Source organism: Balaenoptera ricei, chromosome 6 (genome assembly GCF_028023285.1).
Source record: "Balaenoptera ricei isolate mBalRic1 chromosome 6, mBalRic1.hap2, whole genome shotgun sequence".
Lineage (NCBI taxonomy): Eukaryota > Metazoa > Chordata > Mammalia > Artiodactyla > Balaenopteridae > Balaenoptera > Balaenoptera ricei.
Window position 1 is genome coordinate 80,050,789 of NC_082644.1, and position 12,089 is coordinate 80,062,877.

The window sequence follows — 12,089 nt, forward strand, 5'->3', positions numbered from 1 at the left end:
ATTTCATATTAATGGAATCATATAATATGTGGCCTTTTCTGTCTGGCTTCTTTTACTAATAGGCATGATATTTTCAAGGTTCATCCATGGTATAGCATGAATTAGTGCTTCATTCTTTTTTATTGCCAAATAATATTTCATTGTATGGATATACCACATTTTGTTTGCCCATTCATCAGATGATGGATATTTTTGGTTTGTTTCTACTTTTTTGCTACTGTGAAAAATGCTGCTATGAAAATTAATGGACAGTATTTTGTATGGACAAGTTTCAAGTTTTCTTGGGTATATATACCTAGGAGTGGAATTGTTGCCTCAAATGGTAACTCTATATTTAACTTTTTGAGGAATTGACAGACTGTTTTCCAAAGCAGCTGCATCATTTTACATTCCCACCAGCATTGTGTGAGTTTTCCATTTAGCTACACCCTTGCCAACACTTCTCTGTCCTTTTGACTATAGCCATCCTAAATGAGTGTAAAGTAGTATCTCACTGTGGTTTTGATTTTCACTTCTCTGATGGCTAATGATGTTGAACATCTTTTCATGTATTTATTGGCTCTTTCTGTATAGTTGTTTTGAGAACTGTCTATTAAATTCCTTTGCCCATTTTTTTCTTTTATTTAATTTTTAGAAAATTATATTGAAGTATAGTTGATTTACAATGTTGTATTAATTTCTGTTGTACAGCAAAATGACTCAGTTATACATACATGTATTTTTCATATTCTTTTCCATTGTGGTTTATCACAGGATACTAAATACAGTTCCCTGTGCTATACAGTAGGACCTTGTTGTTTATGCTTTCTATATATAATAGTTTGCATCTACTAATCCTAAACTCCTCCCTACCCCTTGGTAACCACAGGTCTGTTCTCTATGTCTGTGAGTCTGTTTCTGTTTCATAGGTAAGTTCATTGGTGTCATCTTTTAGATTCCACATATAAGTGATATTGTGTGGTATTGTCTTTCTCTTTCTGACTTACCTCACTTAGTATGATAATCTTTGGGTCCATCCATGTTGCTGCAAATGGCATTATGTCATTCTTTTATATGGCTGAGTAATATTCCATTGTATATACGTACCACATCTTCTTTATCCATTCCTCTGTTGATGGACACTTAGGTTGTTTCCATGTCTTGGCTGTTGTAAATAGTGTTGCATTGAACATTGGGGTGCATGTATCTTTTCAAATTATAGTTTTCTCCAGATATATGCCCAGGAGTGGATTGCAGAATCATATGGCAACTCCAATTTTAGTTTTTTGAGGAACCCCCATACTGTTTTCCATAGTGGCTGTACCAATTTACATTCCCACCAACAGTATAGGAGGGTTCCCTTTTCTCCACACCCTTTCTAGCATTTGTTATTTGTAGACTTTCTAATGATGGCCATTCTGACTAGTGTGAGGTGCTACCTTGTAATTTTGACTTACATTTCTCTAATAATTAGTGATGTTGAGCATCTTTTCATCTGCCTGTTGGCCATCTGTATATCTTCTTTGGAGAAATGTCTACTTAGGTCTTCTGCCCATTTTTTGATTTACAGTGGTTTTGGTTTTTTTGTTGCTGTTGTTACTGAGTTGTATGAGCTGTTTGTATATTTTGGAAATTAAGCCCTTGTCAGTTGCATCATTTGCAAATATTTTCTCCCAGTCCATAGGTTGTCTTTCCATATTGTTTATGGTTTCCTTTGCTGTACAAAAGGTTGTAAGTTTGATTAGGTCCCATTCGTTTATTTTTGCTTTTATTTCTATTGCCTTGGGAGACTGACCTAAGAAAACATTGGTATGATTTATGTCAGAATGTTTTCCTATGTTCTCTTCTAGGAGTTTTATGGTGTCATGTCTTATATTTAAGTCTTTAAGCCATTTTGAGTTTATTTTTGTGTATGGTGTGAGAGTATGTTCCAAATTCATCGATTTACGTGCAGCTGTCCAAATTTTCCCAACACCATTTGCTAAGGAGACTGTCTTTTCTCCGTTGTATATTCTTCCCTCCTTTGTTGAAGATTAATTAACCATAGTTGTGTGAGTTTATTTCTGGGCTCTCTATTCTGTTCAATTGATCCATATGTCCTTGCGTCAGTATCACACTGTTTTGTTTACTGTAGCTTTGTAGTATTGTCTGAATTCTGGGAGGGTTATGCCTCCTGCTGTGTTCTTTTTCTTCAGGATTGCTTTGGCAATTCTGGGTCTTTTATGGTTCCATATAAAATTTAGGATTATTTGTTCTAGTTCTGTGAAAAATGTCATGGGTAATTTGATAAGGATCCCATTAAATCTGTAGATTGCTTTGGGTAGTATGGCCATTTTAACAATATTAATTCTTCCAGTCCAAGAGCATGGGATATCTTACCATTTCTTTGAATCATCTTCAGTTTCCTTTATTAATGTTTTGTACTTTTCAGCATATGAGTCATTAACCTCCTTTGTGAAGTTTATTCCTACGTATTTTATTTTTTGATGCTATTTTGTAAGGAATTGTTTGTTTACATTCCCCTTCTGATATTTCATTGTTAGTGTAAAGAAATGCAACCAATTTCTGTATGCTAATCTTGTATCCTGCTACCTTGCTGAATTCGTTTATCAGTTCTAGTAGTTTTTTTTTTGTAGAGTCTTTAGGGTTTTCTGTATATGGTATCATGTCACCTGCATATAATGACAACTTTACCTCTTCCCTACCAATTTGAATACCTTTTATTTCTTTTTCTTGTCTGATTGCTGTGGCTAGGACTTCCAGTACTATGTTGAAGAGCAGTGATAAGAGTGGGCATCCTTGTCTTGTTCTACATTTTAGCAGGAATACTTCTGAGTATTATATTGGCTGTGGGTTTGTCATAAATAGCTGTTATTATGTTGAGATATGTTCTCTCTATACCCACTTTGGTAAGAGTTTTTATCATGAATGGATGTTGAATTTTATTGAATGCTTTTTTGCATGTGTTGAGATGATACTGTGGTTTTTGTTTTTTCTTTTGTTGATGTGTATCAAATTGATTGATTTGTATTTGTTGAACCATCCTTGTGAACTTAGGATGAATCCCACTTGGTCGTGGTGTATGATCTTTTTTATGTATTGTTGAATTCAGTTTGCTAATATTTTGGTGAGAATTTTTGCATCTATATTCAACAAAGATATTGGCCTATAATTTTCTTTTTGGTAGTGTCTTTGTCTGTTTTTGGTATCAGGGTGATGTTGGCTTCACAGAATGTCTTTTGGAGTGTTACTTCCTCTTCAGTCTTTTGGAAGAGTTTGAGAAGGATTGGTATAAGTTCTTCTTTGTATGTTTGGTGGAATTCACCTGTGAAGCCATCTGGCCCTGGACTTCTGTTTGTAGGGAGTATTTTTCATTACAGATTCTGTTTCACTTCTAGTGATCAGTCTGTTCAAGTTATCTATTTTTTCTTGATTTCGTTTGGGTGGGCTGTATGTTTCTAGAAAGTTGTCCATTTCCTCTAGGTTGTCAAATTGGTTGGCATAGTATTCATAGTATTCTCTTATGGTTTTTTGTAATTCTGCAGTCTCAGTTGTGATTTCTTCTCTTTCATTTCTTATTTTGTTTATTTGGGTCTTGTCTCTTTTGTTCTTGGTGAGCCTGCTCAGAGGTGTGTCAATTTTGTTTACCCTTTCAAAGACCCAGCTCTTGGTTTTACTGATTTTTTTTCTATTGTTTTTTTAATTTCTATTTTATTTGTTTCCCCTCTTGTCTTTAATTGTCTCCTTCCTTCTGCTAACTTTAGGTAGAGTTTATTCTTCTTTTTCTGATTCTTTTAGGTGGTGGGTTAGGTTATTTGAGATTTTTCTTCTTTCTTAAAGAAGGCCTGTATTACTCTGAACTTCCCTCTAAGAACTGCTTTTGCTGCATCCCATAGATTTTGTTGGTTGTGTTTTCATTGTCCTTTGTCTCAAGGTGTATTTTAATTTCTTCTTTGATTTCATTGTTGACCCATTGGAGTTTTTAGTAGCATGTTGTTTAGTCTCCATGTAATTGTTTTTTTTCTCATTTCTTTTTCTGTGGTTGATTTCTAGTTTCATGCTGTGTGGTCATAATAGTTGTTGAGATAATTTCTATACTCTTGAATTTGTTGAGTCTTGTTTTGTGCCCTAGTATGTGGTCACTCCTAGAGAATGTTCCATGTGCACTTGAATGTGTATTCTGGTTTTTCTGGATGTAATGTCCTAAAAATATCAATTAAGTCTAACTGTTCTATTTTATCATTTAGGATCTCTGTTGGCTTATTGATTTTCTGTCTCAAAGATCTGTCCATTGATGTGAATGAGGTGTTAAAGTCTCCTACTACTATTGAATTCCCATCAGTTTCTCCCTTTATGTCTGTTAGTATTTGTTTTATGTATTTGGGTGCTCCTGTATTAGGTGCATATATATTGATGAGTGTAAAATCCTCTTCTTGTGTTGATCCTTTTATCATTATATAGTGTCCTTCTTTATCTTTCTTTATGGCATTTGTTTTAAAGTATATTTTGTCTGATTTGAGTATTGTGACCCTCACTTTTTTGTCATTTCCATTTGCATGAAATATGTTTTCCATCCCCTCACTTTCAATCTATGTGTGTCCTTTGCTCTAAGGTGGGTCTCTTGTAGGCAGCATATTGTAGGCTCTTGTTTTTTTGATTCAGTCTGCCACTCTTTGTCTTTTGATTAGAGCATTTAGGCCATTGCCATTTAAGGTAATTATTGATAGACATGTATTTATTGCCTTTTTAAACCTTGTTTTCCAGTTGATTCTGTGTTTCTTCTTTGTTCCTTTCTTTTTCTTTTTCTTTTTTTTTTTGGCCATGCCACACGGGTTGTGGGATCTTATTTCCCTGACCACAGATCGAACTCAGGCCCTTCTCAGTGAGAGCGCAGAGTCCTAACCACTGGACCACCGGGGAATTCCCCTGCTTTTCTTTTTTGTGGTTTGATGATTTCCTTTTATTTTATGCCTTTGTTTTCTTCTTTTAGGTTTTAGTGAATCTATTGCAGGTTTTTCGTTTGTGGTTACCCTGTTTTTTGAGTATTTTTACCCCTTGCTATATACGTGCTTTAGACTGATAGTCATATAGGCTCAAACACATTGTAAAAAAAACAAAAACAAAGAATCTACCTTTTCTTACTCTTCTCCCCCACATTTTATGATTTTGAAGTCCTCTTTTACTTCTTCATGTTTATCATTTTGCTGTTCATTGTGGTTATCATTGTTTTCACAAGATTGTTTTGATTTTTTAAGTAAAAAAATGTACTGGCTTATTTAAGTGATTTACTTGCCAGTTGTGATTTTCTCTTTCCTATAGATTCTTGCTTCTTTTCTGTTTAAAAAAGACCTGTCAGTGTTTCTTTTAAGATAGGTTTAGTATTGCTGTATTCTTTTAGTTTTTGCTTGTCTGAGAAATTCTTTATCTCTCCTTCTATTCTAAATGATAATCCTGCTGGGTAGAGTATTCTAGGTTGCATATTTTTTCCCTTTTAGGGTTTTGAATGTATCTTGCCATTCCCTTCTGGCCAAAAACATTTCTGTAGAGAAATCAGCCAATAGCCTAATGGGGATTCCCTTGTAATTAACTCTTAGTTTTTCTCTTGCTGCCTTTAGAATCCTCTCTTTATCTTTAACTTTTGACATTTTGATTATAATATGTCTTGGTGTAGGTCTGTTTGGGACTCTCTGTGCTTTCCTTTACCTGGATTTCTATTGCATTTTTTAGTTTTGGGAAGTTTTCGGCCATAATTGCTTCAAATACTTTTTCAGTCCCCTTGTCTCTTTCTTTGCCTTCTTGAATCCCTATTATTTGTAGATTTTATATTATCACATATATTGCTTTCATTTTTTTTTTCATTTGGCTTTCTGTCTGCTGTTCTGATTGGGTGATTTCCATTATTCTGTCTTCCAGATCACTTATTCATTCTTCTGCATTATTCATTCTCCTATTCATTGCCTTTAGTTCCCTTTTTGTCTCAGCAAATGAGTTTTCTAAGTTTTCTTGGCTCCTCCTTATATTTTCTAGTTCCTTTTTATAGTACTCTGCATTTCGATCAATAACCTTTCTTAATTCCTTCAGTATTTTCATTATCTCCTGTTTGAATTCAGTGTCTGTTAGACAGAAGATGTTTGTTTCATTGTTTGTTCTTTCAGGGGAATTCTCTTGATCTTTTAACTGGGAGTGTTTCCTCTGCTTCTTCATTTTACTTATATTTCTCTTACTCTGTGAGTTTCGGAGAAACAATTGTCTACTGTGGTCTTGGAGGGCTTTTTATATGTGTGAGCATCCCTGGGTAGCTTGTGTGGGTTTAATATATTTGGTGTGAGGGCTGTTTTTTTTTTTTGTTTTTTTTTTTTGAGGGCTGTTTTTAGTATGAATGCCTGTGGCCTCCTTTCTTCAGCATGTGCTGGCCGTTATCCCCTTAGTAGGGGGTGTGTAGATGCAGCTACTGGTGCCCGCTCCCAGGGCACTTGGTGGCAATGGCAGCTCGTGCGTGCCTACAGAGCCCATGATGGTGGCAGAGGCGGCTTGCAACCACTCCTGGAGCCTGCAAGAGTGGCAGCAGCAGCTCAGGATTGCTCCTGGAGCCCAGGAGGGCAGCAGCGGCAGCTTGCAACCTATCCTGGAGCCTTTAGCGCCTATTTTTAAAGACTACTAATCCCATTCATGAGGGCTCTGCCCTAATGGCCTAATCACCTCCCAAAAGTCCTACCTCCAAATAACCATCACATTAGGCATTAGAATTTTAACAAATGAAATTTGAGGGACACAGACATTCATAGCATAGTGTTTGTGTTAGTCCCCTGGCTCCAGGAAGCCACACCTGGAATATTGCCCACTGCTTTGCTAGGGAATGGGGATGATAGGCAGATAAACAGAAATGGCAGAGTGCTACCTTTCTGAAATTCAGCTGTCTTTTCCTTCTTTCATTTTTCCCTGGTTGCTGTAAGTTTTTTATTAAATTCCAGACTTGCAAGAAAGTTGATTCTGGGAGTTTTTGCTAGTTTAATTGTCATTTCAGTGGAGAAACTCGATTATTTGAGCACCTTTTTCTGTCACTTCCAAAGACAATACTTATCCAATAACTTTTTTTTTTTTTAAAGGCTTTATTATTTTAGAGCAGTTTGAGGTTTACAACAAAGTTTAGAGGGAGGTATAGACATTTCTCATATACCTTCTACCCCTACACATACAGAACCCCCCTGCAATTATCAATACACTCACCAGAATAGTACATTTTTACTAAAAATGAACCTACACTGGCATAATCACCCAAAGTCCATAGTTTACATCGTGGCGCACTCTTGTTGTACATTCTGTGGTATGGACAACATAGAATGACAAGTGTCCATTGTTACAGTATCACACACAGTATTTTCACTGCTCTAAAAATCCTCCATTCTGCTATTTGTTCCTTACTCACTCCCCCAAACACTGATTGTTTTACTGTGTTCATAGTTTTGCCTTTTTTAGAATGTCCTGTAGTTGAAATCATACAGTGTGTAGCCTGGCTTCTTTCACTTAGTGATATGCATTTAAGCTTCTTATATGTCTTTTCATGAATTGATAGCTCATGGTTTTTAGCACTTAATAACATTGCATTGTCTGGATGTACCACAGTTTGTTTATCCATTCACCTACTGAAGGACATCTTGGTTGCTTCTACGTTTTGGCAGTTATGAATATAGCTGCTGTAAACAGCTCTGTACAGGTTTTTTATGGACATAAGTTTTCAGCTCCTTTGGGTAAATATCAAGGAGCCGATTGCTGGATCACATGGTAAAAATATGCTTAATTTTGTAAGAAACCACCAAACTTTCTTCTAAAGTGACTGTACCATTTTGAATTCCCACCAGCATTGTATGAGAGTTCCTATTGCTCCATCTACATCCTTGTCATTACTTGGTGTTGTCATTATTCCAGATTTTGGCCATTCTAATATGTATGTAGTTGTATGTCACTGTTGTTTTAATTTTCATTTCCATGATGACATATGATGTAGAGCATCTTTTCATATGCTTATTTGTCAGTCTTATTTGGTGAGGTGTCTGTTAAGATCTTTAGCCCATTTTTTAATTGTGTTGTTTGTTTTCTTCTTGTTGAGTTTAAAGTGTTCTTTATATATTTTAGATAACAGGTCCTTATCAGATGTGTTGTTCGCAAATATTTTCTCCTATTCTGTGGCTTATTTTCTTATTCTCTTAGCGTTAATATCTACCATAATTGTTACTGTTTTCTATTTATTGCCCTTGTTCTTTGTTCCTATTTTTGTCTACCATGTCTTTTCTTCTTTTTGCAGTTTAATTGAACATTTTGTATGATTCCATTTTCTCTCTTCTCTTGGCACATCAGTCAAAATTTTTAAAACTTTTTTTAGTGGTTGCCCTAGAGCATTTAATATACTTTTTTGTTTGTTTTTTGTTTTATTTTAATTTTTTAAAAAATGTTTAATTTTTATTGGGGTATAGTTGATTTAAAATGTTGTGTTAGTTTCTGCTGTACAGCAAAGTGAAAAAGTTATACATACACATATACACTCTTTTAGATTCTTTTCCCGTATAGGTCATTACAGAGTATTGAGTAGAGTTCCCTCTGTTATTCAGTAGGTCTTCATTAGTTATCTATTTTATATGTAGTAGTATGTATAGCTTTTTTTTTTTTGCCTTTTTATTTAATTTTTTTTAACATCTTTATTGTGGAATGCCTTTTTTTTTTTAAACGTCTTTATTGGAGTATAATTGCTTTACAGTGGTCTGTTAGTTTCTGCTTTATAACGAAGTGAATCCGTTATACATATACATATGTCCCCGTATCTCTTCCCTCTTGTGTCTCCCTCCCTCCCACCCTCCCTATCTCACCCCTCTAGGTGGTCACAAAGCACCGAGCTGATCTTCCTGTGCTATGTGGCTGCTTCCCACTAGCTATCTATTTTACGTTTGGTAGTGTATATATGTCCATGCCACTCTCTCACTTAGCCCCAGCTTACCCTTCCCCCTCCCCGTATCCTCAAGTCCATTCTCTAGTAGGTCTGTGTCTTTATTCCCGTCTTGCCACTAGGTTCTTCATGACCTTTTTTTTTTTTTAGATTCCATATATATGTGTTAACATATGGTATTTGTTTTTCTTTTTCTGACTTACTTTGCTCTGTATGACAGATTCTAGGTCCATCTACCTCACTACAAATAACTCAATTTCGTTTTTTTTTTTTTTTTTTTTTTTTTTTTTACAACTGATCTAAGTCTGCTTTGAAGTAATACTATACTATTTCACAGGTAATGTGAGTACCCAATAATAACAAAATATTCTAATTCCTTTCTCTAATCCCTTGTGTCATTCCTGTTATTCAATACACTGTTAGATTATTAACAATGAACATACTAATAATCTGTTAGGACAATTAAATGTTTGCATTTTACCCTCACTTTCCTACTTCAGTGCTCTTTCTTTATGTAATCTGAGTTTCCAACTTACATTTATTTTCTTCTAAGTAACTACTTTTAATATTTCTTGAAAGGCAGGTCTGATGGCAACAATTTTTCTCGATTTTTGTTTGTCTGAGGAAGTCTTTATTTCTTCTTTACTTTTGGAGGGAGAGTTCACGGGGTACAGAATTCTAGTTTAGAGTTTTTTGCTCTTACACTTCAAAATATTTGTTATACTCTGTTCTTGCTAGTATGGTTTCTGAGAATGTGGAAGTAATTCTTATCTTTGCTTCTCTGTAAGTAAGGATTTTTTTCCCCTCTAGCTCTTTTTAGGATTTTTTTCTTTATATTTGATTCTCTATAGTTTGAAAATATGCCTAGGTGCAGTGGGTTTTTTTTGTTTTTTGTTTTGTTTATTTTGTGGGGTTTTTTGGGCATTTATTCTGCTTGATGTTCTCTGAGCTTTCTAAATCTGTTATTTAGTGTCTGATATTAATTTGGAGAAATTCTCAGTCATTATTGATTGAAATATTTCTTCTGTTCCTTTCTGTCTTCTCCTTCTGGTATTCCCATTACTTGTATGGTACACCTTTTGTAGTTATGCATGGATATTCTCTTCTGATTTTTTAGAAATGCTTTCTGTATTTTTATGATTTTTCTGATATATTCTCCAGCTCAGGGATTTCCTTAGCTGTGCAACTGTGCAGTCTCCTAATAAGCCTGTCAAAGTCATTCTTGTTACAGTGTTTTTTATCTTTAGCATTCAGTTTTGGTTCTTTCTTAGGATTTCCATCCCTCTGTTTACATTGTTCATCTGTTCTTGCAGATTGTCTACTTTATCTGTTAGACATATTAACCGTCAGACATATTAATTGTAGTTGCTTTAAATTTCTAGTCATGTAATTCCAGCATCCCTGCCATGTTTGGTTCTGATGCTTGCTCTGTCACTTCAAATTGTGTTTTTTGCCTTTTTGTATGCCTTGTTATTTTTTCCTGATAGCCCGACATTATATACTGGGTAAAAGGAAATAAGTCCTTAATAATTTGGTTATGAGATGTGGGAGAAAGGGGAGAGTTCTGTAGTCCTGTGATGAGCTCTCAGTCTTTGAATGAGCCTGTGCTTCTGGACTGTGAACTTAACAAGAGTTTCTCAGTTTTTTTCCCTACCCCCTTAGGGGGGATAGAATGGGTAGTGTGGGCTGGAGTTGGGTATTTCCCTCCCCCCATATGGAGTGGTAGACTTGACTGGAGTTGGATATTTCCCTTCTCTTGGTCATTTTGGCTCTGATAATACCCCATTAGGTAAGGCTCTAGTGAACTCGTTTCTCCAGAGGGCAGGCCTTGCTAAGAACAACAGAGTGCTCTGGCATATTTTTAAATGGTTCATCTTCCTCTCCACTTGCCTGAGGAGGGGATATTTCTCCAATATTTACTGTGGGAACCTGGTCGAATTCCTGGAGGTGTATCTCAGATTATTTGGGGGACTCCCCTGTGGCTGGGTCCCCTTAGAGTTTTTTATTTTAATTAATTTTTATTGGAGTTTAGTTGCTTTACAATATTGTGTTAGTTTCTGACGTACAGCAAAGTGAATCAGTTATACATATACATATATCCACTCTTTTAAAAATTTCCTTCCCATTTAGGTCACCACAGATCATTGAGTAGGGTTCCCTGTGCTAAACAGTAGGTTCTCATTAGTTATCTATTTTATACATAGTGGTGTATATATGTCAATCCTAATCTCCCAATTCGTCCCCCTTCTCCCCCCCCTCCCCCGCCTTGGTAACCGTAAAGTCTCTACATCTGTGACTCTATTTCTGCTTTGCCAATAAGTTCACCTGTACCCTTTTTCTAGACTCCACATATAAGTGATATTATGCAGTATTTGTTTTTGTCTTTCTGACTTACTTCACTCTGTATGACAATCTCTAGGTCCATCCACGTCTCTGCAAATGGCACTGTTTCATTCCTTTTTATGGCTGGGTAATATCCCATTGTATATATGTATCATGTCTTCTTTATCCATTCCTCTCTCAATGGACATTTAGGTCGCTTCTGTGTCCTTGCTATTGTAAATAGTGCTGTAGTGAACATCAGGGTGCACGCATCCTTTCGAATTATGGTTTTCTCTGGATATATGCCTAGGAGTGGGATTGCTGGGTCATATGGTAGCTCTATTTTTAGTTTTTTAAGGAACCTCCATACAGTTCTCCATAGTGGCCGTACCAATTTACATTCCCACCAGCAGTGTAGGAGGGTTGTCTTTCCTCCACACCCTCTCCAACATTTATTGTTTGTAGATTTTTTGATGATGGCCATTCTGCCCGGTGTCAGGTGATGCCTCATTGTAGTTCCCTCTGGAGTTTTTAACTCTCAGAGTTGTCCACACTAAGTCTCCAGCAATTCAATTACAGTTTAGGTTTTCCAACCTTGGCTCTAGTGTCCGTGGTGGTTTCCTTTTTGCAGATCTCTGCTCTGGTAAGCCATGACTCCCTGTCTGTCTTTTCAGTCTTAGGGGCAGCAGTTTGCCCTGTGTACTCCCCTCTCTTACATATCGAAGAAGAGTTGTTGATTTTTTGGTTTGTTCAGCTTTTTACTTGTTGTTAATATGGAGTGGTGACTTCAAACTCCTTTCATAGGGAACCAGAAACCCCTGACCCTTCAAAAGCTTCTTAATCTGGAAAT

General features: G+C 36.0%; 1 protein-coding gene across 5 annotated transcripts in view; it reads left to right on the plus strand.

The window, feature by feature from the left end:
- Nucleotides 1-12,089, plus strand: part of VPS13A (vacuolar protein sorting 13 homolog A) — a 258,210-nt gene that overhangs the window by 52,285 nt on the left and 193,836 nt on the right. The gene's annotated exons all lie outside the window — the stretch shown is intronic.